At 40.7% G+C, this 27,266-nt stretch overlaps 1 protein-coding gene across 5 annotated transcripts in view; it reads right to left on the bottom strand.

Annotated features, from left to right (window-relative positions):
- The window catches only part of CNNM2 (cyclin and CBS domain divalent metal cation transport mediator 2), a 182,640-nt gene that overhangs the window by 54,904 nt on the left and 100,470 nt on the right, over window positions 1–27,266 (bottom strand). The window contains exon 2 of one of the 5 annotated variants that reach the window (XR_015155295.1): window positions 3,549–3,643. The exons of the other annotated variants lie outside the window; for them this stretch is intronic. The gene's annotated coding sequence lies outside the window, so the exon portion shown is untranslated. The remainder of the gene's footprint in view (window positions 1–3,548; window positions 3,644–27,266) is intronic. 5 annotated transcript variants of the gene reach the window in all.

Genomic DNA, 27,266 nt, shown 5'->3' with positions numbered 1-27,266 from the left:
TATCACAATACCAGGTGAGCTGGCACAGTGCAGGAGAACTTCTCAAAGTCATTCCTACATTGGGATGGCCAGTAATAACTACACACTGAAGTGCCTGCAAACCCAAATTAAATGCATTTCAGGCTCAGCTTCTCCACAGCTAGAGTCCAAAAAACACCCGCGACATTCCAACATTACCAGAGATAGAAAGAGTGAAAGAGGGTAATTAAAAATGCCAAGAGAGGATTTTAGACCAACTGCAGTAATATCTGGATTTTTCAAATTTCACAAAAACACATGACGATGTAAACACATTTGCTAGAGCCCTTCCTGAAGCCTGTGCATATGAGAAGCATATACGTTTAATTAGCTTTATGGTAAATCTACCTTCACTATGTACTAATCAAGTAAGTGTAACAAAAGTAGAACACAAAGACTGAAAAGGATCAAATCTATGCCCTACCACCATCCCCAGTCTAATCTTCTCTCCTAAACTTCAGGCATAAAAATATTCCAACTGCCAACCTGGTCCTCTTCACTTGTCCCATGAGCATCTCAAGGCTCAACACGCCCCACACTATCATTTTTTCTACCAAACCTGTTCCTCCACTTTTACTCCTCTTGCTGACTAATGGTACCAGTATGTATCATGTGTGGAATTGTGGGAGTCATCTTAGATTCCTCCTTTTTCTCTAGTTTCATAGCAGGTGACCCTGCTATGACAAACTGGTCACCAAACACTGTGTCAAGCTGTAAACTGAAGACCACCTCCTAAATATCTATTGGATCTAATAGCCATTGGATCTGCCCCATATTCTCCATTCCTATCATCAGCTCACTTTTAGTTACAGGTCCTCAATATTTCTGTTCTGAACTGTAACAACCTTCTAACTTCTCTTTCTAATTTTACTGTAATCTCCCCATCTCCCTGATGCCATAGTAATCTTTCTAAAAAGCAAATCTGAACATGTTATACTACTGCTTAAAACTCTCTAATAGCTTCCCATTGCTGCTAAGTCGCTTCAGTCATGTCTGACTCTGTGCGACCCCATAGACGGCAGCCTCCTGGCTCCCCCGTCCCTGGGATTCTCCAGGCAAGAACACTGGAGTGGGTTGCCATTTCCTTCTCCAATGCATGAAAGTGAAAAGTCAAAGTGAAGTCGCTCAGTCGTGTCCGACTCTTAGCAACCCCATGGACTGCAGCCTACCAGGCTCCTCCGTCCATGGGATTTTCCAGGCAAGAGTACTGAAGTGGGGTGCCATTGCCTTCACTTGGGATAATCTAAATGCTTCAGTATGACCTACAAAGCTATCATGACACGATCCCTAGCTCTTTCTTTAGTCTCATCTCCTATTTCTTTGGTCATTCAATGTTAGAACACATTCTGCCACTCTCCAAACTAGACATGCTATTTTACAGTTTCTTCTGCCAAGAACCTAGACAGCATATTAAAAAGCAGAGACATCACTTTGCTGACAAAAGTCCATATAGTCAAAGTTATAGTTTTTCCAGTAGTCATGTACGGATGCGAGAGCTGGCCCATAAAGATGGCTGAGCACCGAAGAATTGATGCTTTCAAACTGTGGTGTTGGACAAGACTCCCGAGAGTCCCTTGGACAGCAAGGAGACCAAACAAGTCAATCCTAAAGGAAATCAACCCTGAATATTCACTGGAAGGACAGCTGAAGCTCCAATACTTTGGCCACCTGATGGGAAGAGCTGACTTGTTAGAAAAGACCCTGATGCTGGGAAAGATTGAGGGTAGGAGGAGAAGGGGATGCCAGAGGATGAGATGGCTGGATGGCATCACCGACCCAATGGACATGGGTTTGAGCAAACTCTGGGAAACAGTGAAGGACAGGGGAGCATGATGTGCTGCAGTCCACGGGGTCACAAAGAGTTGGGCACAACTTAGTGACCAAACAACAACTGGCAAGAACACCCTCCTCCCCTTTGTTCTTATTCTCCTCAAGGATGCAACCCAAGTATCCCTCATCCTGGAAGTCTTCGTCACGTCATCTATGCCAGTTGGGTTTGATGTCCTGTCTCTGCACTTCCACAGAGCCTTCATTAGTTCCATCAGAGATTTCTTATCCTGTATTATGATTTGCTCCCTTCTCTACTAGACTGTGAGATTCTTGAAGGCAAGCGCTCTCTTTTATATCTAAAGTCTCGGAGGCTAGCACGGTACTAGGTATATAGCACTGTCAATAAATGTGGAATACATGGCTCAAATTAATCATAAGAAAATAAGAAGGAAGATGAAGATTGGGGCGGGGGGAACAGTATCATCCTTGCAAGCTCGTGTTATAAGAAGAGATTGTTTTTCTTCCTGGGACACAATACAGTAAATGGGGCCAATCAGTGACTGCCGGTTGATTGTAATTTTAGCAACGATTTCCCAGAAGAGTGACCAACTATTGTTACCTAATCCAAGGCCTGGGACACAGAAGACTCTCGTTTCCTATTTAATTTAATTGTACTGATTTTATTATTTCAGCTCCTATTGGCACCAACTTCGAGAAAAGTTACAATAGAGTTTGTCCCCAGTTGAAGCCAGCTTGAAAAACAAGTACAAATCAAACCCTGTGCTCCTTCCTGTTGAGTTTGAGAATATCTTCAAAGAATTTTCATTGTCTTCTTAAACACACAACATGAATTCAGCCTGGAAACTGAGACTCCAAATTTTGAAACATGATGGTTTGTCAAATAAGAGAGAGAGAGAGAAAGGCACTTAGCTTACCAAATGAATGAATGAATGTTCAAAAGAGGTCAACGATCATTCATTTACGTAAAAATCCTCAAACACCTTTTGAGGTATCTGCCCCTCAGTCAAGACAACAACCTGTCTTAAGTTCTCTGGGAGTAGGTACTACAACTGCCTGAAAAGAACATCACCTTGGTTCCTGACAACATTCAGAAAATCTAGGTCATCCATCGCCACTAATCCCTCACCAAAAAAGTCAGTTTTAGAGCTCAAATATGTGTGCTGGGACCCAAGAGAATACTGTCAGTGATGACTAAGGGCTTAAACTAAAATTAGACAAATCTGGGTTTGAACACTCTGGTTCTGCTACACACTTAGCTGTATGACCAAAGACAAGTCATTTACCCTCTCTTGGCCTCTGACTTTAATCATCTGTGAAACAGAGATAAATCCTAGGCTTCCTATGAAAACTGAAGAAGTTCAGAATTTAACACAGGGCCTGGCACATAGCAAGTAATGCAATAAACGACAATGAGTATATTCTTGATGAACTTTCTGTTGGTTCTGAAACCTAATAATCATCTCAAAGGAATATGTATAATACGTTTAGTATCTATAGAAGCAAGATCTTGGAATCATTGGGAAAATTCAGCTACAAGCTGCTGCTTTTAAAATAGAGGCTATGGGCTTCTATGAAAAAGCATAATTAACATCCTGTGAGCATTCAGTCCTAGGCAGCCTTGTTTTAAAGTTCTTCAGCACAGCAACTCCACATATTGTTCACTCTGTTTCTCAAAACCAAAACTTTGCCTCTGAGTGGATTCAAATGGATTGTGGAGATCGTCCTCCATCCCCTCTCACCTCTAGAAGTGGTTGCTCCCGCTTACTGGATGGGGCAGTGGGGAGGGCGGCCCATGAAGGAAGCTTGTACAGCCATTGCCTTTGTCATATTTCCTCTGTGAAGAAACAGAAGACTTCAGTTCCTGGGATTGGTTAAGCCCTAGAACAGAGAACTAAGGAACTACTTTGTATTCTCCTACGAATCTCATCTCTTTGTGTATAGCGCCATAGAAGCAGAATTGTTACACATTTTTGCATCTTGATCAGGAAACTGGAATGAAAATGAACACAGGTAGCCTGCCGTACACCATAAATGGAAGCTGGCACAGAGCAGAGAAAGACTCAAAGACTGAGGGAATGTGAAGAGGAAAAGCCAGTGAAAGAATAAATTATACACAACGACCATGCCAAGCCTGACGTTTGCAAAACACTGTGAAGGTTGCTATATTTAAGATCAGCGTTGACTTGAGGTCAATGTGGTCTCCTCTGGCGCTGGTTAAGGATTCATTCGACAAATATTTTTATCGCGCACTCATTACCTGCTGGACTAAGCTTTAGGGTTAAAATAAACACATGAAAATAAGACTAGTCTTCACTGTCAAGGAGCTAGAAATCTAGTGTAAAAGACAAGTAAAGATTATAACATGGTAGACTCTCTCAAGGGACATCCATGTGACAGCGTGCTGATTAACTGACATGTTCATTCTCCCTGTGGAACACACTGACTGAGGTCTATAGGACACTGGAAGCTTTTGGCTAGTAAAACTACTATCCAGTACTCTGCATAATCTACTCCCATATATTAAGTAGAATGTTTATCAAGAATTGGTTAGTTTTGTTTTCAAACCTAGTTATACCATCTGCGCTTGATGCTACAAATTAAATGTTATAGAAACTGATGATAATAAAAAGAAATTGCTGTTTCTATGGAAACAACAGACTGGTTCCAAATAGGAAAAGGAGTACATCAAGGCTGTATATCATCACCCTGTTTATTTAACTTATATGCAGACTACATCATGAGAAATGCTGGACTGGAAGAAACACAAGCTGGAATCAAGATTACCAGGAGAAATATCAATAACCTCAGATATGCAGATGACACCACCCTTATGGCAGAAAGTGAAGAGGAACTCAAAAGCCTCATCATGAAAGTGAAAGTGGAGAGTGGAGAAGTTGGCTTAAAGCTCAACATTCAGAAAACGAAGATCATGGCATCCGGTCCCATCACTTCATGGGAAATAGATGCGGAAACAGTGGAAACAGTGTCAGACTTTATTTTTCTGGGCTCCAAAATCACTACAGATGGTGACTGCAGCCATGAAATTAAAAGATGCTTACTCCTTGGAAGGAAAGTTATGACCAACCTAGATAGCATATTCAAAAGCAGAGACATTACTTTGCCAACAAAGGTCCGTCTAGTCAAGGCTATGGTTTTTCCTGTGGTCTTGTATGGATGTGAGAGTTGGACTGTGAAGAAGGCTGAGCGCCGAAGAATTGATGCTTTTGAACTGTGGTGCTGGAGAAGACTCTTGAGAGTCCCTTGGACTGCAAGGAGATCCAACCAGTCCATTCTGAAGGATATCAGCCCTGAGATTTCTTTGGAAGGACTGATGCTGAAGCTGAAACTCCAGTACTTTGGCCACCTCATTCGAAGAACTGACTCATTGGAAAAGACTCTGATGCTGGGAGGGACTGCAGGCAGGAGGAGAAGGGGACGACAGAGGATGAGATGGCTGGATGGCATCACTGACTCAATGGACGTGAGTCTGAGTGAACTCCGGGAGTTGGTGATGGACAGGGAGGCCTGGCGTGCTGTGATTCATGGGGTCTCAAAGAGTCGGACACGACTGAGCGACTGATCTGATCTGATGGAAACTATGATGAAGCCTCTGGAAGGAATCAGCAAAAGCAAGTTGCTTAAACACACACACACACACACAGGCACGTCAAAAACTGATACTGAATTAGAAGTGGGCAAGAGAATCACAAAAAGTGAGGGGGAAAAATCTTTAACAACTCTTTAATTTGTACTATTTGTTTAAAAATCCTTTGTAGGGATTTCCCTGGCGGTCCAGTGGTTAAGAACCCACCTTGCAATGCAAAGGACACCGGTTTGATCCCTGATCTGGGAAGATTCCACATGCCCGTGCACCACAACTGCTGAGCCTGTGCTGTGGAGCCCACACACCCCAGAGCCCATGCTATACAACGAGAGAAGCCACTGCCACTAGAGAGGAGCCCCCACTCTCTGCAACTAGAGAAAAGCCCACACACAGCAGGGAAGACCCAGAGCAGCCAATAATAACTTTTTTTTTAAGCCATAACATAATATAATAAAAGTTGCTCAGTCGCAGTCAACTCTTTGCAACCCCACGGACAGTCCATGGAATTCTCCAGGCCAGAATACTGGAGTGGGTAGCCTTTCCCTTCTCCAGGGGATCTTCCCAACCCAGGGATCGAACCCAGGTCTCCCACACTGCAGGCAGATTCTTTAGTAACTGAGCTATGAGAGAAGCCCTTTAAAAGCCATAATTAAATGGAAAAAATCCTTTGTATTGTTTGTTCCACTTAAACAGAAAACTCCAATTTAGAGAACAGAGAGAAAATATAGATGTTGGATGAGTTCATTCAATTATTACAGGGAACACAAATCAGCCCACATTCAAAGAAAGGGCCTTGATTCTGTACAAGAAGAATGACAATAATATTTTCCATTGCCTGTTGATATCATACTGACTCAAGCAAAGAACATAAATGACTGCTAAACACTAGAGCAAAGGGTGGTGGAGAAAATAATTTTCACATGGTGCTGAAGTATCACTCCATGAACTACTGTGGTAATTCGTGGAAGGGGAGAACACATGTTTACAATGGAGACAACTGGTAGTTGCCACCTTAATCAAGTGACTCAACATCAGTAACAGTGAAGATCAGACTAGGTGCCCCCTGATGTGATGTGTTGTTAAGTACATACAGCTCATTAAAATATTATTGCCAAAGGTTGCTTAAGAATTTGAATTTAATTTCCAGTATATAGGCACTATAGGAGATCAAAAAAATTAGTTAAATGATAATGAGAAAACCATAGAAGCCCCAAATATAGAATACTCCATGAAAGAACCAGCTTGGTTTCTTTAAAAAGTCAATGCCATTATTAATTTTGTTTGGTATCATTACAACACCAGTTTGGTTACCTAAGAAAATGTTATTTTTTAGAGTTCAAGGGGATAAAATGACATGTCTTGAATTTGTTTTTAAAATATGCCAGAAAAGAAAAAAGATGAGGAAAGGTAAATATGGAAACATGTCGACAATTACTGAATCAATGGACATACTGGGGTTTATTGCCTATTTTCACTACTTTCGTATGTATGTTCGGAGAAGGCAATGGCACCCCACTCCAGTACTCCTGCCTGGAGAATCCCATGGATGGAGGAGCCTGGTGGGCTGCAGTCCATGGGGTCGCTGAGGGTCGGACACGACTGAGCGACTTCACTTCACTTCCAAACACCAAAAACAGAAAACATTCAATGTCATGAAAAAACTGAGGAGGGGATTATTCTGGTTTAAAAGATACATAACAACCAAACACAATGCACAAACCTTGACTGAATCCATGTTAGAAAAAAACAACTGTATATGACATTTTGGGAAAATAGAAAATCTGAATATGGACAGGGAGTAAATGATTTGGGGAACAATAAATTTTCTTAGTTATAATGGAATGTGGATGATGTACAAGAAGTAATGCTGGGTCAGCTCTCACGACAGCTGCAATTTACTTTCAAATGGTTCAGGGAAAATCATTAAGAACTATCAAATCTAGAAGACAGGTATATGAACGTTAATTATACTAGTTGTTCAACTTCTCTGTATTTTTGAACATCTTCATAATAAGGTTTTAGCAGTTTGTCAAACACTTGCAAATGTTTTTTTCAAAATAATATATTTAAGATGCATATATAATTTTTTAAATTCTACACTTCAGCTAATTTTGTTATTCAGTGAACTGAAAGAGGGAGAGGATCCAGACAGTGGGGCACTGATACATGTTTAACAAGTTCTCTGGGGAATGCAGCCCTGGTTTGTAGCATTCACCAGTTTTCATGGTATGAATATCCCTACCATGACCGATTTCAAATTACTAACATCTCTTCCCAACTCTGTGTTCAGTGACATGAGTACAACTGGTCTTTCAAGACACAGCCAGTTTGAACACATCACTGAATCCATATCATAACAGAAGGATGCCAGCTGTAATAGGAGAGAGAGAAAAGATGGTTTGCAGAAAACAAAGAACCAAAGGTCATCAGCTGACAAGGGGTGAGGCAGGGGAGAAGGGTTTGAACACAGAAGACAAAGTATTAAATTATCTATAAATATTTAGCACAGTGCTTGGTATACAGTAATCACTAACTTACTAAGCACTTCCTACAATTGGACTATACAGAAAGCTGAGCACCAAAGACTTGATGCTTTTGAACTGTGGTGTTGGAGAAGACTCTTGAGAGTCCCTTGGACTGCAAGGAGATCCAACCAGTCCATCCTAAGGGAGATCAGTCCTGGAAGTTCATTGGAAGGACTGATGCTGAAGCTGAAACTCCTATACTTTGGCCACCTGATATGAAGAGTTGACTCATTTGAAAAGACCTTGATGCTGGGAAAGACTGAAGGTGGGAGGAGAAGGGGATGACAGAGGATGAGATGGTTGGATGGCATCACTGACTCAATGGACATGAATTTGAGTAAATTCCAAGAGCTGGTGATGGACAGGGAGGCCTGGTATGCTGCAGCCCATGAGGTCACAAAAGTCGGACATGACTGAGCAACTGGACTGACTATTACCATTTTCTAGCCTGATTCATAATCTAAAAGGTCATCTTATCCTTTTAAGACGGCATTTGACGGTTGCTTCTAAGGAAGGGAACTGAATGGCTGGGCAACTCGCCATCAGGAGTGGGAAGAAGCCACTTCACTGCTCTCAGCCTTTTGAATTTTCAAAAATGTGAATGTACTATAAATATTCAAAATATAAATGAAATTGAAATTTCTAAATCTTAGGACATGGGTCTCTTGAAAGAGCTCTTTTCTCACCATAACCTCCTAATCTGACATCTATGCAGTCATGCATTTATTCCCATCATTCCTAATACAAGAATTTAAAAATCAACAGCCAACAGGGACCTCCTTGGCGCTCCCAGTGCAAAGGGCATGGGTTTTATCCCTGGTCGGGGAAGTAAGATCCCAACATGGTCAGAAAATAAAAATAAAGAATCAACGACAATAAACTAGTACCAAAAAAAAAAGTTCCAAATCATCATGCCCGGCTGACAGGGTAGAGGTTGTAGTTTAACAAGTTTATTCACATGCGGAAAAGTTAGAATCTTGGCTGCCTCAGTACCCATGATAAGATTCACACGAAGCCTTCAGTCACTCAGAATGCCACACTTCACTCCAAAATACAGTCATGCAACAAATATTCACTGAGCACTTTCTATGTCTTTGGGTCTGGGAACACACATGAACAGAATTCTCTCCAACTCTAAGGAGTTCTAATTTGGCTTTGGAAAATTTCCTTTGCGAGGAATTTATCTAATCTTAGGCAACTATCTTTAGGCCGAAATTACTATTTATAATTATGAACAACAGAAGCAACTCTTACTTAGAGGACAAATATTTTCTCATAAATTTGCTAGAAAACACATTTTGTTAAATGAATCCTGGTTTTTAAACCATAAATTAGAGGTGTATTCTTCTCAGGGGAAAAGGCCACAGGAAAAGGAGTACATTAATGTGATCCCTGGACTTAACCACTTAATCTAACTCTCTTGTAGGACTCCATGCGTCCCCTGGCAGGAGCCAAATGAAGTAGCAGAAGTCAAAAGAGAATTGCAATCCTGAAGTAAAATAACCCCCCAGCAGGCCAAAGTCAAGCGGGAGCCCCAGAACTCTGTAATTCTGACAAGACCATACCAGGTCTCCCCTTCAAAACCCATAGCTTCTCTGCCAATGTCTACCTTGGGATAATCATGACTAATTTCATCATGCCCTTGACACCATTCACAAGAAGCCAGGACTGCCAGGCCTTCCTTATTTTTTGCCAGCCTCAAGTGGTTTCCTTACAGGCATGTATTCAATAGTACTCTACTAAAGACTCAGGAGAACCCCTTGCAGATCTGTGCAACTCTCTCTTCTCCAGTATTCTCTGAATTCCAGGCTCTTTAACCTCCTTGAATTCTCACCATTGTCTCAACTCAAGGAGACCGCAGGCTCTGTTTAGGTTGGCCCTTCTTGAATCATAACCTCCATATAGGAAGAAAGCTGGTGCAATCATAAGGGCTCATCTTCTGTCAAGATCGTCTTCCGGTACTGCCTGTTGTCCAACATCTGAAAACCACTATATGTATCAGTTCAGCTCAGTCATGTCCAGCTCTTTGCGACCCATTGACTGCAGCATGCCAGGCCTCCCTGTCCATCACCAACTCCCGGAATTCACTCAAACTCGTCCACTGAGTCGGTGATGCCATCCAACCAACTCATCCTCTGTCATCCCCTTCTCCTCCCGCCTTCAATCTTTCTCAGCATCAGGGTCTTTTCAAATGAGTCAGCTCTTCTCATCAGGTGGCCAAAGTACTGGAGTTTCAACTTCAGTCCTTCCAGTGAATATTCAGGACTGATTTCCTTTAGCATGGACTGGTTGGATCTCCTTGCAGTCCAAGGGACTCTCAAGAGTCTTCTCCAACACCATAGTTCAAAAGCATAAATTCTTTGGCGCTCAGCTTTCTTTATAGGCCACCTCTTACATCCATACATGACTACTGGGAAAACCATAGCCTTGACTAGACGGACCTTTGTTGGCAAAGTAATGTCTCTGTTTTTTAATATGCTGTCTAGGTTGCATATCTGTTTACTTATTTAAGGAAGGAGGGTAAATCTGGCCCCTATTACTCCACAGGGGCACAAATGGAAGCCTCTTCTCTGTTTATTTTCCATCCTAACTTAGTCACTTTCTTCCACGGTCACTCCCTTGACCTTGTCATTTACAATTACTGCAACCCCTCATTATCTCAATTCCAAACATCTACTCCCCAACCACCACCACCTCTCTCTCTCTTTTTTTTAGGACAGTCCTGCTAGTACAATCCCAGCAATCCTTTGCCTCACTTTTAATCCACTGTTTCCACCACCTTCACTTGTCCTTTTTCTCCTCCTAATCAAGCTCTACATCATTTCACTGTCAATCATTTTAACTAGATCCTCAATTCCCTGGGCCCTCTCACTTCATCTTATTTGCTTGGCTACATAACAACCCAATTTAAATCCAACTAATTATCTAAGGAATAGTACACATTTTCTGTTTTTATCTTATTTATTGTCTTCTATTCCATAGAAGGACAGCTCCGTGAAGGCAGGGACTCTCATTTGCTTTTTTACTACTTTTGTATTCCCAGAGCTGAAAACAGTCCCCAGTAAATGGATGATACTCAATTATTTCTTGACTGGTTTAAATAATAAAATCCAATGTTCAAAGTAAGTATTCAAGTGAAAACACCAAAAGTGAAAAGCAACACTGTCTAGAATGTCTAACTGCTTCCTGCTGTAAAACAGATCATTAAAAAAGAAGCAGGTAATGTGTATATACTTTCAGTCCTTTTTTTATAACCTCTTTAATGATTTTTTTGTAATGTTATATACATGGTTCTAATAAGATGGAAAACTATAGTAGGCTCCCAAAAGAAACTTGGAGATCTCACAGACATGTTAATGAAACTCACACTAACACAAAAGCTGTGACAAAAACCGCAGGCAACAGAAAACAGCCATGTTTCAGCTGGAAAGAGATGCCTATGGTAGGTCCTAAGCAAGTGGCATAGAAAACACTGGAAGGGGACAGGCTTCTCCACGTGTGTTTCTCTGTGTTGTTCATGCCTCTTGGCCCCCACTGCTCACAACGCTCTTGCCCAGCTGGTCTGACAGCAGGATCAGGGTGGTATGCTTAAGTAGGCTGGGTTAAATAGAGGTACAAGCAGCTGTAAAGCCCTAAGTATATCTTCCTCTTTTACCCTCCTTCCCAGCCAGAGTGAGATAAGGACTGTCATCAAAGGAAGCTCTCAGAGGCATAAGCCAGTGCCTCTGTGTTGTTCACAGTCCAGCGACCCATCAAGAGATGACAGCCAGAAAAAAAGGACTCACAGAGAAGACAGATGAGCTCATCTCAGGGGCACAGCTGCCACAGAGAAGAACAAAATTAAAGCAGTTATATCAAATAAAAGCAAGTTAATAGATCAGTATGTAAAAAAATAAATTAGTAAATATCTTCCAAGAAGGACCATACATAACTGGAAATGTGCAGTAAGAACAAAGTGGAAGCGTTAGTTGCTCAGTTGTGTCCGACTCTTTGCAACCCCAAGGACTGTAGCTCGCCAAGCTCCCCTGTCCATAGAATTCTCCAGACAAGCATACTGGAGTGGGTTGCCATTTCCTACTCCAGGGGATCTTCCCAACCCAGGGACTGAAGCCAGGTCTCCGGCATTGTAGGCAGATTCTTTACTGTCTAAGCCACCAGTAAGAACAAGAAGTTTTAAAATAAACACCAACTAAAGTTAATGATGTGAAAATTTAAGAGCCAGGATAATAAAGAACCCAACAGCTGGGCTCAAGAGCCAAAGATCAGGTTAAGAAACTCTTAGAAGATATTAGGAAGGGGAAAAAAAGAGGAAAATAAATAGCGAGAGGTACAGGACGGAAGTGGAAGTGTCAATATATCTATATAATGAGGCCCAGAGGAAAGGAAAGCTGTTTCTCCTAGCAAAACAGAAGGACAAAATTTTGAATAAGAAATAACTCAGGGTTCCCAGCTCTAATAAAAGATGTGAGACCTCAGACTGAAAAACAAAAAACAAACAAACAAAAAAACATAAAAAGGATAAGGGGGGCGGGGGGTGGGATTTATCACCAGTCACAGTATAATGACTTCCCTTGTGGGAACTCATTATAATGCTTTCCTTGTGACTCAGCTGGTAAAGAATCCACCTGCAATGTGGGAAACCTGGGTTCAATCCCTGGGTTGGGAAGATCCCCTGGAGAAGGGAAAAGCTACCCGCTCCAGTATTCTGGCCTGGAGAAGTCCATGGACTGTATAGTCCATGGGGTTGCAAAGAGTCAAAAACGACCAAGCGACTTTCACCTCACAGTATAATGAAATGAAAGAAAAAAAGAAAAAGTTGTCTAAAGTTTAGAGGAAAAGTAAATCACTTATAAAGGAAAAACAAGAATCAGATTGACTCCATAATTCTCAAAGGCAACACTGGTTCTAAGAGGTCAAGGAAGTGATATGTGCAAAGGTGTGAAAGAAAAAAACTTGAAACTTAAAAATAAGAAATACATATTCTGGAATACACTATAAAAAATGGGAAGTGTAATAAGTAAATAACTTATTAACTATTGTCTAAACAAGGTACAAAACAAAACAAAAAAGTAAATCCATAGCAATTCCAGAACTAGTGTTCTTTAAAAATCAAAGCACATTTTTTTTTAAGGTGGGGCATGGCTGGAGGGTAGAGAGGAAGATGAAAGCTTCTAACATACTAGTCTTTTTTTAAGTATGTGTGGGGAATACATACACTTAAAGGTTTAAAATAGAGAAATTTTTTCAATAGGAACAAACACAAGTACATATATTATCAAATTAAGAGTAAGAGTTACAAGCACTGAAATTGAAGCTGTGATCAAAAATCTCCCAAAAAACAAAAGCCCAGGACCAGACAGCTTCACAGGAAAATTCTATCAAACTTTTAGAGAAGAGCTAATGCCTATCAATCCCAAAGAAAGGCAATGCCAAAGAACAATCAAACTACCGCACAATTGCACTCATATCACACGCTAGTAAAGTAATGCTCAAAATTCTCCAAGCCAGGCTTCAGCAATATGTGAACCGTGAACTTCCTGATGTTGAAGCTGGTTTTAGAAAAGGCAGAGGAACCAGAGATCAAATTGCCAACATCCGCTGGATCATGGGAAAAGCAAGAGAGTTCCAGAAAAACATCTATTTCTGCTTTATTGACTATGCCAAAGCCTTTGACGGTGTGGATCACAATAAACTGTGCAAAATTCTGAAAGAGATGGGAATACCAGACCACCTGACCTGCCTCTTGAGAAATCCGTATGCAGGTCAGGAAGCAACAGTTAGAACTGGACATGGAACAACAGACTGGTTCCAAATAGGGAAAGGAGTACGTCAAGGCTGTATATTGTCACCCTGCTTATTTAACTTATATGCAGAGTACATCATGAGAAATGCTGGACTGGAAGAAGCATAAGCTGGAATCAAGATTACCAGGAGAAATATCAATAACCTCAGATATGCAGATGACACCACCCTTATGGCAGAAAGTGAAGAGGAACTAAAAAGCCTCTTGATGAAAGTGAAAGTGGAGAGTGAAAAAGTTGGCTTAAAGCTCAACATTCAGAAAACAAAGATCATGGCATCTGGTCCCATCACTTCATGGGAAATAGATGGGGAAACAATGTCAGACTTTATTTTTTGGGGCTCCAAAATCACTGCAGATGGTGACTGCAGCCATAAAATTAAAAGACGCTTACTCCTTGGAAGGAAAGTTATGACCAACCTAGATAGCATACTGAAAAGCAGAGACATTACTTTGCCAACAAAGGTCCATCTAGTCAAGGCTATGGTTTTTCCTGTGGTCATGTATGGATGTGAGAGCTGGACTGTGAAGAAGGCTGAGTGCCGAAGAATTGATGCTTTTGAACTGTGGTGTTGGAGAAGACTCTTGAGAGTCCCTTGGACTGCAAGGAGGTCCAACCAGTCCATTCTGTAGGAGATCAGCCCTGGGATTTCTTTGGAAGGAATGATGCTCAAGCTGGAACTCCAGTACTTTGGCCACCTCATGCGAAGAGTTGACTCATTGGAAAAGACTCTGATGCTGGGAGGGATTGTGGGCAGGAGGAGAAGGGGATGACAGAGGATGAGATGGCTGGATGGCATCACTGACTCGATGGACGTGAGTCTGGGTGAATTCCGGGAGTTGGTGATGGACAGGGAGGCCTGGCGTGCTGTGATTCATGGGGTCGCAAAGAGTCGGACACGACTGAGCGACTGAACTGAACTGAATGCCTATCCTTCTAAACCTCTTTCAAGAAACTACAGAGGAAGGAACACTTTCCAAACTCATTCTTCAAGGCCACCATAACCATGATACCAAAACCAGACAAAGACAACACAAAAAAAGAAAACTACAGGCCAATATCACTGATGAACATAGAAGCAAAAATCCTCAACAAAATTTTAGCAAACAGAATTCAGCAACACATCAAAAAGCTCATACACCATGATCAAGTTGGGTTTATTCCAGGGATGCAAGGATTCTTCAATATACGCAAATCAATCAACATGATACACCATATTAACAAACTGAAAGATAAAAACCATATGATCATCTCAATAGATGTAGAAAAAGCCTTTGACAAAATTCAGCACCCATTTATGATTAAAACTCTTCAAAAAATGGGCACAGAAGGAACCTACCTTAACATATAACAAGCCAACGGCAAATATTATTCTCAATGGTGAGAAACTGAAAGCATTTGCCCCAAGATAAAGAACAAGACAAGGGTGTCCACTTTCACCACTATTATTCAACATAGTTCTGGAAGTCCTAGCTACAGCAATCAGAGAAGAAAAAGAAATAAAAGGAATCCAGACTGGAAAAAAAGAAGTAAAGCTCTCACTGTTTGCAGATGACATGATACTGTACATAGAAAACCCTAAAGATGGTATCAGAAAATTATTAGAGCTAATTAGTGAATTTAGCAAAGTTTCAGGATACAAAATCAATACACAGAAATCACTTGCATTTCTATATACTAACAATGAAAAATCAGAAAGAGAAATCAAGGAATCAGTCCCATTCACCACTGCAACAAAAATAATTAAGTATCTAGGAATAACCTTACCTAAGGAGACAAAAGATTTGTACACAGAAAATTATAAGACATTAATGAAAGAAATCAAAGATGACATAAAGAGATGGAGAGATATTCCATGTTCCTAGGTAGGAAGAATCAATATTGTGAAAATGACTATTTTCACTACCAAATAGTCTACCAAATGACTATCAAACGCAATCTACAGATTCAATGCAATCCCTATCAAATTACCAATGGCATTTTTCACAGGACTAGAACAAAAAATTTCATAATTCATATGGAAACACAAAAGACCCTGAATAGCCAAAGCAGTTTTGAGAAAGAAGAATGGAGCTGGAAGAATCAACCTTCCTGACTTCAGCTTATACTACAAAGTGACAGTCATCAAGACAGTATGGTACTGGCACAAAAACAGAAATATTGACCAATGGAACAAGACAGAAAGCCCAGAAATAAACCCATGCACCTATGGGTACTTTATCTTTGACAAACGAGGCAAGAATATACAATGGGACAAAGACAGCCTCTTCAATAAATGGTGCTGGGAAAACTAGACAGCTACATGTAAAAGAATGAAATTAGAACACTTCCCAACACCATACACAAAGATAAACTCAAAATGGATTAAAGACCTAAATGTAAAACCAGAAACTATAAAACTCTTAGAGGAAAACATAGGCAGAACACCCAATGACATAAATCAAAGCAAGATCCTTTATGACCCACCTCCTAGAGTAACGGAAATAAAAACAAAACTAAACAAGTGGGACCTGATTAAACTTAAAAGCTTTAGAACAGCAAAGGAAACTATAAGCAAGGTGAAAAGACAACCCTCAGAATGGGAGAAAATAATAGCAAATGAATCAACTGAAGAAGATTAATTTTCAAAATATAGAAGCAGCTCATACAACTCAATGCCAGAAAAACAAATAACCCAATCAAAAAGTGGGAAAAAGACCTAAACAGACATTTCTCCAAAGAAGACGTACAGATGGCTAATAAATACATGAAAAGATGCTCAACATCACTCATTACTAGAGAAATGCAAATCAAAGCTACAATGTGATATCACCTTGTAGTGATATCACCGGTCAGAATGGCCATCATCTAAAGGTCTACAAACAATAAATGCTGGAGAGGGTGTGGAGAAAAGGGAATGCTCTTGCACTGTTGGTGGAAATGTAAACTGATACAGCCACTGTGGAAGACGGTATGGAGATTCCTCAAAAAACTAGGAACACAACTACCATATGACCCAGCAATCCCACTCCTAGGCATATACCTTGCTGCTGCTGCTAAGTTGCGTCAGTCGTGTCCGACTCTGTGCGACCCCATAGACGGCAGCCCACCAGGCTCCCTGTCCCTGGGATTCTCCAGGCAAGAACACCGGAGTGGGTTGCCATTTCCTTCTCCAATGCGTGAAAGTGAAAAGTGAAAGTGAAGTCGCTCAGTCGTGTCTGACTCCTAGCAACCCCACGGACTGCAGCGCACCAGGCTCCTCCACCCATGGATTTTCCAGGCAAGAGCACTGGAGTGGGTGCCATTGCCTTCTCCATATATATATACCTTGAGGAAACCAAAATTGAAAAAGACACAAGTATCCCATTTTTCATTGCAGGACTATGTACAATAGCTAGAACATGAAAGCAACCTAGATGTCCATCGACAGATGAATGGATAAGGAAGCTGTGGTGCATATACACAATGGAATATTACTCAGCCATAAAAAGGAACACATTCAAGTCAGTTCTAATGAGGTGGATGAACCTAGAACCTATTATACAGAGTGAAGTAAGTCAGAAGAGAAAGATAAATATCATATTCTAATACATATATATATGGAATCTAGAAAAATGGTACTCAAGAATTTATTTACAGGGCAGCAATGGAGAAAAAGACATAGAGAATAGACTTATGAACAAGGGGAGAGGGGAGGAGAGGGTGAGATGTATGGGAAGAGTAACATGGAAACTTACATTACCATAAGTAAAATAGACAGCCAACGGGAATTTGCTGTATGGCTCAGGAAACTCAAACAGGGGCTCTGTATCAACCTAGAGGGGTGGGATGGGGAGGAAGATTGGAGGAAGGTTCAAAAGGGAGGGGATGTATGCATACCTATGGCTGATTCATGTTGAGATTTAACAGAAAACAACAAAATTCTGTAAAGCAATTATCCTTCAATAAAAAATAAATTAATTAAAAAGGAAAAAAAAGAGTTAAGGACAACTGCCAAAGAATAAAAACAGAATGGATAACTTTCAAACAGGAGGAGTATTATATTTAGCCAATAATAGATGGTAGGAAAAGAGGATAACAAAAATAAGCAAATAGAAAACATGCAATAATATAAAAAATCAAAATAAATATTTTATGATTGATATAAATCAGTTCAGCTCACTGACATTCTCAGAATAACTTTTTGAAAGATCCAGGTAATATATGCTCAGTGTACAAAAACCATGAGGAAATAGTCTGGAAAACAGTCAAATGAAGAAATTAAAAATCACCAATAAAATCACCGACATTTTTCTCTACTGTGTATTAATCATTTTTCATGAAAAATACTTTTCTGCACTTAAATCTGAAAATCTTTCCATATCAATCAACACAAAACTTCATGATTTTTACTGGGTAAACTGTAGTTCTGCACTGTATCACCATAATTGTTACACAGCCAATGTATTTCATTTCCTCTAGGTTAGACATTTCAATAGTTTCCGGTCTGTCATCTTTCATGTAACGTTTGATACTTCCTCACGGGAAAACTACCCTGCCCTGACTGCCACCTCCACAGGTTTAGAAAAGGCCCAAGGGTTTTATGTAGGAAGACTGTCTCCTCCATCACTTGGCTCTCCTTCTCTACGAGATAATTCTTTTTTTTTTTTTTTTTTTTACGAGATAATTCTTATCAGTACATTCGAAGCCCAGAATATTTCCCATCTTTAAAACCAAAAAACCTCTCCAGCTTCTTTATCGCTTTCCTGCTATCATTCCATTTCTCTACTGCTCCTTATAGCAAAGCCCTTAACAGAACTATCTCTGTTCACTATCTCTATTTCCTCATCTTTCATGTTCTATTCAATATGCTGCAAACCACTCTTGTCCAATAAAACTACTCTTGTAAAGATCTCCAATAAACTCTTATTTGGATACATTCAAAGATCAATTCTTAGCCCTCATCTTAGTCCATTTTTTATCGCTCCTTTCCTGAAACCATCTCTTCACCTGGCTTACACCACACCTCTCTGGGTTTTCCCTTCCTTGACAGCCACTCCATCTCAATCTCCTTGTTGGTTCCTCTCATTCCCCTGACCTCTAGAAGACAGAGTACTCTTGCTCTTCATTCTTGGATCTCTTCTCCACGGACACTTATTCACTTGAGTAATTATCTCATTTAATCTCAAAGTTTTAAATATCTCTAAGTCGATCATCCCTCCATATAGTTCCATCCAGATCATTCCCCCATCCCAGATTTATATATACTATTGTCCACTTGACATCTCCATCAGACTGTGTACCAAGAATATGAAACTTTCTTTCTCTAAATCTGTTCTTCCTTTAAAGGGGGAAAAGATGTTATCAACATTCACCAAAATTAGTGGCTCAAGCTAAAACCCCAGGTTTCATCCTTAACTTTCTCCTTACTTCTAATCCTCTGAAAAAATATCCAGAATTTGATCTTCTCTCACCAGTGACCCCAACCAGTCCAAGCCACTGTCATCTTTCACCTGAACTGCAACAACAGCCAGCTAACTGTGGCCTCTCTGCCTTACTCTCTCTCTCTATAATAAACTCTTTGCAGAATAACCAAAGTAATTTTTTAGAGTTCACTAAGATTCTGTCACTCTCCTGTTCAAAAATTCCCCATTGTGGGACTACCCTGGTGGCCCAGTGGTAAAGACTCCACGGTCCCAAGGCAGGGGGCATGGGTTCGATCACTGGTTGGGGAACTAAGATCCCATGTGCTGAATGATGCAGTTAAAAAAACCAACCAACCCACCCTCCACCATACTTAGAGTAAACACAAACCCCTCACTATGACCTGCAAGGCCTTACTGATCCCCGCTGATCTCTGTGGCTTCATCCCCCATCACTTCTGGCTTACTTTTCTTTAGAAAAGACTAAAGACACTTCTGCTCTTTAGACACTTCCTGGTCTTCCTTAAATATGCCAAATGTTCTCTGGCCTAAGGATCTATGCTCTCCCTGTTCCCAGCTGTGGACCACCCTTCTCTCCATTCCCGTGCTTCTTACTCCCCCCCTCCATTCATGTCTCTGCTCAAATGTCACCCCCTTATGTGGTCTTCCCTGACCATCCATCTAAACTAGCTTCCCTCGACCCAGTCAAAGCTCCTCCTTCTATGCTACATGTAGCACTTATTAGTAGCTGATATTATATTCCATATTTATTTGCTTAGTGTGCTCCCCACCTAGCTATAGAACGCACAAAGGCAGAACACTCTCCTAGTAACACTATATCCTCTGTGCCTGGAACACGGTCTGGGACATAACAGGCACCACATCTGAGTAACACTGACTGCATATCCTCAGCCACGCATCTTCACGCATTTGTCTATTCAGGGCTAATGATGCACCTCTTCCTATCCCTACAAAAATCAAGAGAGTCAGACCAAAATTTTAAATAAAGAAAATATGTGTTATTATAAAATATTTCAGACATAAAAACAGTATAAAGAAACAAATACCCATGTGCCTACTACCCAGTTTAAGTAAAAAAAAAAACATAAATATAATCCCATGAATACCGACTCACTCCACTAAGCCAGCTTAATATCAGATTTGAAGAAAAATAAAGGAGAGAAGTGTGTTTTTTGAATCATCTATTTTTTTCTCACCTGCTTTTTTAAAAAATTAAAATAAAACTATTTCACATATTCTCCAGTAGTTTTCCAATAAAAGGAGTTTGGGAGATGGGAAAAAACACACACACACACACAAAATTTAACAAAGTACTATAAGTATCCCTTCCTCCCCCACCCCAAAAAAGGGAAAAAAAACTCCATGTCACAGAAGGACTGGGGGTTTTGAAGGAGAAAACAAAAGAAACAGGAGAAGAAATACTAGGAAGGAATACAGAAGGAAGCAGAGGGCTGGCGGGGTATGCATGGCACGAACTGGGAGGAGCAAGGCCAGAACAAGGTAACATCAGGAACCAGGTGCTGGTCATCTGTCTTCCCTACTGAACATATGGCTACAGAGCGATTACAGACGAAGGCCGGCTAAGCACCAGGATCTAAGGAGGCACGTATCACAGAAGGCTTAGACAACACGAAGGTCATCACAGTTCGGCACACACCACATACTGAAGTTGGGAAGCGAACGTTGCTGTATACAGAGAGGGCAAACAAGCTGGTGGCTCAAAGCAAAGGTGAAGAGAGATGGAAATTTTTTTTAATTAGAAGAATACTTTAAGGGTTAATAGAGTTAAATCGGAAACTCTGTGATCCATTAAAAATAGATCTTTCAGATCTTTGTCACTAAGGAGCAGTTATCAGTAATCCAACGGAACAATTTCATACATAATCAAATTTCAAACATATCTAATAGCATCTAACACTATTCTGCCACAAAAGCTACTGGCTCTGCAGATAATATCTGACTCTAGTCTTGGGCAGGAGTGGGGGAAGGGATACATCAGGATGGGGCTAGAATATCTTGTTTTTGCCAGAAAGTCTAGAAAGGAGCCAGTTTAAAAGATCAAATGGCAATCTGATCATTAATTCTGTGAAAATTCACGAGTCTTAATGGTACTCAAAAAGGGAGTTTTTGAGCTATAGGGGATCTGTGGCGAACAGGGCAAGCCGGAGTAAAAGTCTAGCCAGGCTTAGCTAGCTGTACCTTGAGTCGTGACCTGAGGCCTTCTGTAATTATTTCATCTACCTAGATTGGCACCTGTAATTCACACAGAAAGTACTGTTTGTGCTAGAGATCGTCCTGGGTATGGGATTACGGTGTATATGAAGTTCCAATAGTACTTACTTTAAAATGTTATGTGCCAATCTGCTGAAATGACTACCTCTGACTACTGGACAAGGTCCTGTTGATGCAAACTCAACAGGAAAGATACCATCCAGGCAGGGTCTACAGAATCCTGTCATCTCTAACGTAGATTAAGAGACTATGGTCAAAAATTAGATAAGTACAGGGACTCCCCTGGTGGTCCAGTGGGCTAACACTCCTTGAGCCCAATGGAGGGAGCCTGGGTTCAATCCCTGGTCAGGGAACCAGATCCCACATGCTGCAACCAAGACCAAGCACAGCCAAATAAATAGTTTTTTAAAAATTAGATAAGTACAAAATGAACTTAGTTACATAACAGAAAGAGTCAGATATAGAAAACAAATGTATGGTGGGGGGGGATAAATTGGGAAATTGGGATTGATACATACACTGCTGCTGCTGCTAAGTCACTTCAGTCGTGTCCGACTCTGTGCGACCCCAGAGACGGCAGCCCACCAGGTTCCCCCATCCCTGGGATTCTCCAGGCAAGAACATACATACACACTACTCTATATAAAATAGGCAACTAATAAGAAATTACTGTATAGTACAGGAAACTCTACTCAATACTCTGTAATGATCTGTATGAGAAAAGAATCTAAAAAGAGTGGATATACGTATATGCATGGGCTTCCCCGCTGGTTCAGGTGGTAAATAATCTGCTTACAATGCAGGAGACCCAGGTTTGATCCCTGGGTCAGGAAGATCCTTTGGAGAAGAGAATGGCTACCAACTTCAGTATTCTTGTCTGGAGAATTCCACGGACAGAGAAACCTAGCAGGCTACGGTTGCAAAGAGTTGGACATGACTAAGCAACTAACACGTATATGCGTGACAGATTCACTTTACTGTACAGTGGGAACTAACAACACTGTAAATCAGCCTTACTCCAATAATTCTTTTTAATTAGATAAGTACAAGATACAGAAAGAGGCAGAGGCTTGGGCAGTCCCATTACTATAAGGCATTTAGGCCAAGAAGAACAAGCCTAGAATTACTGACCCAGACATGTATCTCCAACCTGGACGCTATAGTAGCTTCAGAATGGTAATTCTGTCCACTTTGGTTGGGTACATTTGTAGTCTCTGAATGAAGACACAGTAGTAGTGATAATTTTAAGTTGTATTTATACAGTGTAGCAATAACTTTTATTACCATTACAACCATCAGTGGTTGTAATGTTAAAATGTTTAAAATTCTTAAGAGATGATGACTTATCTGTCTTTACTGGAAGTTTGAAGTACTTGAGGAAATCAGACATTAAATTTGTAAGTATGGCTTGAAATGTTTAAGGAACTCTAACCAAGTTTGTAAGTAGTATTAATATGAGAATTTCATCTATTTAAAAGCATCTGAGCATCAAAAAACTAGCAAATGTGTTTTTACTTTTTTGTTTATTATTTGTGGCTGTGCTGGGTCTTCGTTGCTGCACAAGCTTTTCTCTAGTTGCAGCAAGCAGAGGCTACTCTTTCGTTGCAGCACGCAGACTTCTCACTGCGGTGGTTTCTCTTGTTTCGGAGCATAGGCTCTAGGGCTCAAGGGCTCAGGAGTTGTGGCTGAGGTGCTCCTCAACATGTAGGATCTTCTTGGCCCAGGGACTGAACCCACGTCTCCTGAATTGGCAGGTGGATTCTTTACCACTGAGCCACCAGAGAAGCCTCAGATGTGTTTTTATTACAAGTTTCATGGACTTATTAGAATTCTATTTTACTGGATTTATTATTTTTTTGTTGGGTTTTAAAGGTTTAAAGAAAATAGGTTTTAAAAAATCATAAATTTAAGGACTTCCCTGGGGGTCCAGTGGTTAAGACTTCACCTTCCAATGCAGGGGTGCAGGTTCCAACCCTGGTTGGGAAACTAAGAACCCACATGCCTCATGGCCAAAAAACCAAAACATAAACAGAAGCAGTATTGTAACAAATTCAATAAAGACTTTTAAAATGGTCCACATTTTTTTAAAAATCTAAATTTTTTTTTAATTAAAAAAAGTTAAAATTTTAATAAGCTAAACTCTGACCAAAACATACTGTGGGTACTCAGTGGCTGCCAGCCATAGTAGAACCAGACAGCCTACATTCAAATTCCTGCTCTCTACTCCTCTTTAGGCAAGCTACTTGAATTTTTGTGCCTTAAGGTCTTCATTTGTAAAACAAAATAAAAGCACTTGCACCAAAGTCCTTGTGAGGATTGAGTCAACACGTACAAAGCACTTGCCTAGAAAACTAAGTCCTCTACAAATGTTTGGTGTTCTTACTATAGTCATCATTATTGATAGAACCTGACAAGGCTACAAATGCCTTGAGGACAAGAACAACGTCTTATTTGTCTCTATATTTCTAGCATTTAGCACACCGCCTGGTACCCAACAGGTACCCAGTAAATACTACCTGAATTTAATCTGAAATTCTAGCTATTAGGTTGTAGGTTGCAATCAGTAATACATAAGAGAACTACCATCATAAATGGCAATAGCAAAGATAAAAGGGCCAATAAAAACAAGACCCCAAATCTTATATGGTCAAAAAATATTGTTTCTTAGCAGGGTTTTTAAAAAATTTATTCCGGGTTTCTCAAGGTTCAACTCATTAGTAAGGGAGTTCAATTGGGATCGGAAAGTAATAGTTGATCAAAGTCTAGACTCTCAGTCTAGAATTACACAGATTCACTAGAAAACGAGATTCCTCTCCCAATAAATTTAATCTAAGAGTTCATGGTCAAATTAATTACTTTAGCTTTTTCCAACCACAAAACTTGTTTCTGAATTAAAGTACAATACAGCCTTAACCCATTCAATTCGGGGCACCCTTTTGATTTTCCATTGCTCTCGGATTTTCCAGCAGTTTAGTCTCATTTGGATTAATTGCCAGTACTCTAGATGGAAAATTCTCCCAGCAGATTGTTCCATTCATAGCCATTTAGAAAGCACTGCTTGCGTCAGACTGTTTTCTGCTTGAATAAAGGGGGCTGTTACTGCAAACCCCAATTTTTCTTGGCGTCCAGCAGTCACACTTCATTGAGTACACCCTGTGCTTGCCTTCCACTAATGACCTCTCAGAGCAAAATGCTTTATCTAACCCACCAAGTTGCAGATTTACCTTTCCTTAGAGCACTGATTAAGGCCAGAGAGGCTATAATTCCATCAACAGACATCACATGACTGCAGTACTAGTAATAATAATTCACAATTATTGAGGGCCTGTGTATACCAGCCACTAGGCTTGTATATCTCATTTAATTATCCAAGAACCCCAAGAAGAAGATATTAATTCCATTTTATAAATCACAAAACTGAGACTTAAAAAGCCTAACATTCCCTGGGTTTCTGTCCTTGTTTCAAAGGACTCCAAGTAGATTGCTCAAAACAGTTTCCTCAGACAAGCCCAGTGAACTACTGTCCTCATGTTATAAGAAACTGAAGATCAAAGGTCTTATAACTAAGAAGTATATAAAAAGTATATTCAAAAAACTAAGATCAAGGCATCTGGTCCCATCACTTCATGACCAATAGATGGGGAAACAATGGAAATAGTGAGACTTTATTTTCTTGGGCTCCAAAATCACTGTGGACAGGGACAGCAGCCACGAAATTAAAAGACGCTCGCTCCTTTGGAGAAAAGCGACGACAAACCTGGACAGCATATTAAAAAGCTGAGACATCACTTTGCTGACAAAGGTCCGTACAGTCAAACAGATGTGAGAGCTGGACGGACCATAAAGAAGGCTAGGCACTGAAGAATTGATGTTTTTGAACTGTGGTGTTGGAGAAGACTCTTGAGAGTCCCTGGGACAGTAAGGAGATCAAACCATCAACCCTAAAGGAAATCAACCCTCAATATTCACTGGAAGGACTGATGCTGAAACTCCAATACTTTGGCCACCTAATGCAAAGAACTAACTCATTGGAAAAGACACTGATGCTGGGAAAGATTAAAGGCGGGAGAAGGGGATGACTGAGGGGCTGGATGGCATCACTGACTCAATGGTAAATGAGCTTAAGCAAACTCCAGGAGACAAGTGAAAGACAGGGAAACCTGGCATGCTGCAGTCCATGGGATCACAAAGAGTTGGACACACTGAATGATTAAACAAAATATAGATAAATGTGAATTCTAGTTGATTACAAAATCCATAGTTAATTATTTTGCTATGCAATCTATACAACTAAATAAGTCCTTTCATAGAACTTCCTTCCACTCTCAGCTAAGGAATAAAAAAAAAATTGCCTGAAAAGGCTCTATTACCACTGGAAAAACCATAGCCTTGACTATATGGACCTTTGTTGGCAAAATAATGTCTCTGCTTTTTAATATGCTGCCTAGGTTGGTCATAACTTTCCTTCCAAGGAATAAGAGTCTTTTAATTTCATGGCTGCAGTCACCATCTGCAGTGATTTTGGAGCCCAGAAAAATAAAGTCAGCTACTGTTTCCACTGCTTCCATGAAGTGATGGGACCAGATGCCATGATCTTCATTTTCTGAATGTTGGGCTTTAAGCCAACTTTTTCACTCTCCACTTTCACTTTCATCAAGAGGCTTTTTAGTTCCTCTTCACTTTCTGCCATAAGGGTAGTGTCATCTGCATATCTGAGGTTATTGATATTTCTCCTGGCAATCTTGATTCCAGCTTGTGCTTCTTCTAGCCCAGTGTTTCTCATAATGTACTCAGTTCAGTTCAGTCACTCAGTCGTGTCCGACTCTGCGACCCCATGAATCGCAGCACGCCAGGCCTCCCTGTCCATCACCAACTCCCGGAGTTCACTCAGACTCACGTCCATCAAGTCAGTGATGCCATCCAGCCATCTCATCCTCTGTCGTCCCCTTCTCCTCCTGCCCCCAATCCCTCCCAGCATCAGAGTCTTTTCCAATGAGTCAACTCTTCGCATGAGGTGGCCAAAGTACTGGAGTTTCAGCTTGAGCATCATTCCTTCCAAAGAAATCCCAGGGCTGATCTCCTTCAGAATGGACTGGTTGGATCTCCTTGCAGTCCAAGGGACTCTCAAGAGTCTTCTCCAACACCACAGTTCAAAAGCATCAATTCTTCGGTGCTCAGTTTTCTTCACAGTCCAACTCTCACATCCATACAAGACCACAGGAAAAACCATCGCCTTGACTAGACGAACCTTTGTTGGCAAAGTAATGTCTCTGCTTTTCAATATGCTATCTAGGTTGGTCATAACTTTCCTCCAAAGAGTAAGCGTCTTTTAATTTCATGGCTGCAGTTGCCATCTGCAGTGATTTTGGAGCCCCAAAAAATAAAGTCTGACACTGTTTCCACTGTTTCCCCATCTATTTCCCATGAAGTGATGTACTCTGCATATAAATTAAATAAGCAGGGTGACAATATACAGCCTTGATGTACTCCTTTACCTATTTGGAACCAGTCTGTTGTCCCTTGGACTGCAAGGAGATCCAACCAGTCTATCCTAAAGGAGATCAGTCCTGGGTGTTCATTGGAAGGACTGATGTTGAAGCTGAAACTCCAATACTTTGGCCACCTGATGCGAAGAGCTGACTCATTGGAAAAGACCCTGATGCTGGGAAAGATTGAGGGCAAGAGGAGGAGGAGACAACAGAGGATGAGATGGTTGGATGACGTCACTGACTCGATGGACATGGGTTTGTGTGGACTCCGGGAGCTGGTGATGGACAGGGAGGCCCGGCATGCTGCAGTTCATGGGGTTGCAAAGAGTCGGACATGACTGAGCGACTGAACTGACTATTATAAAAGAAGGAAAAAGGAAGGAAAGGCTATGGCAACTTCTATC

This window comes from Bos grunniens, chromosome 26 (genome assembly GCF_055505025.1).
Source record: "Bos grunniens cultivar Pamir isolate PY7600 chromosome 26, Bosgru_T2T1.0, whole genome shotgun sequence".
NCBI lineage: Eukaryota > Metazoa > Chordata > Mammalia > Artiodactyla > Bovidae > Bos > Bos grunniens.
Note: the sequence above shows the minus strand (reverse complement) of the source record. Positions and strands in the feature narration are given on the sequence as shown.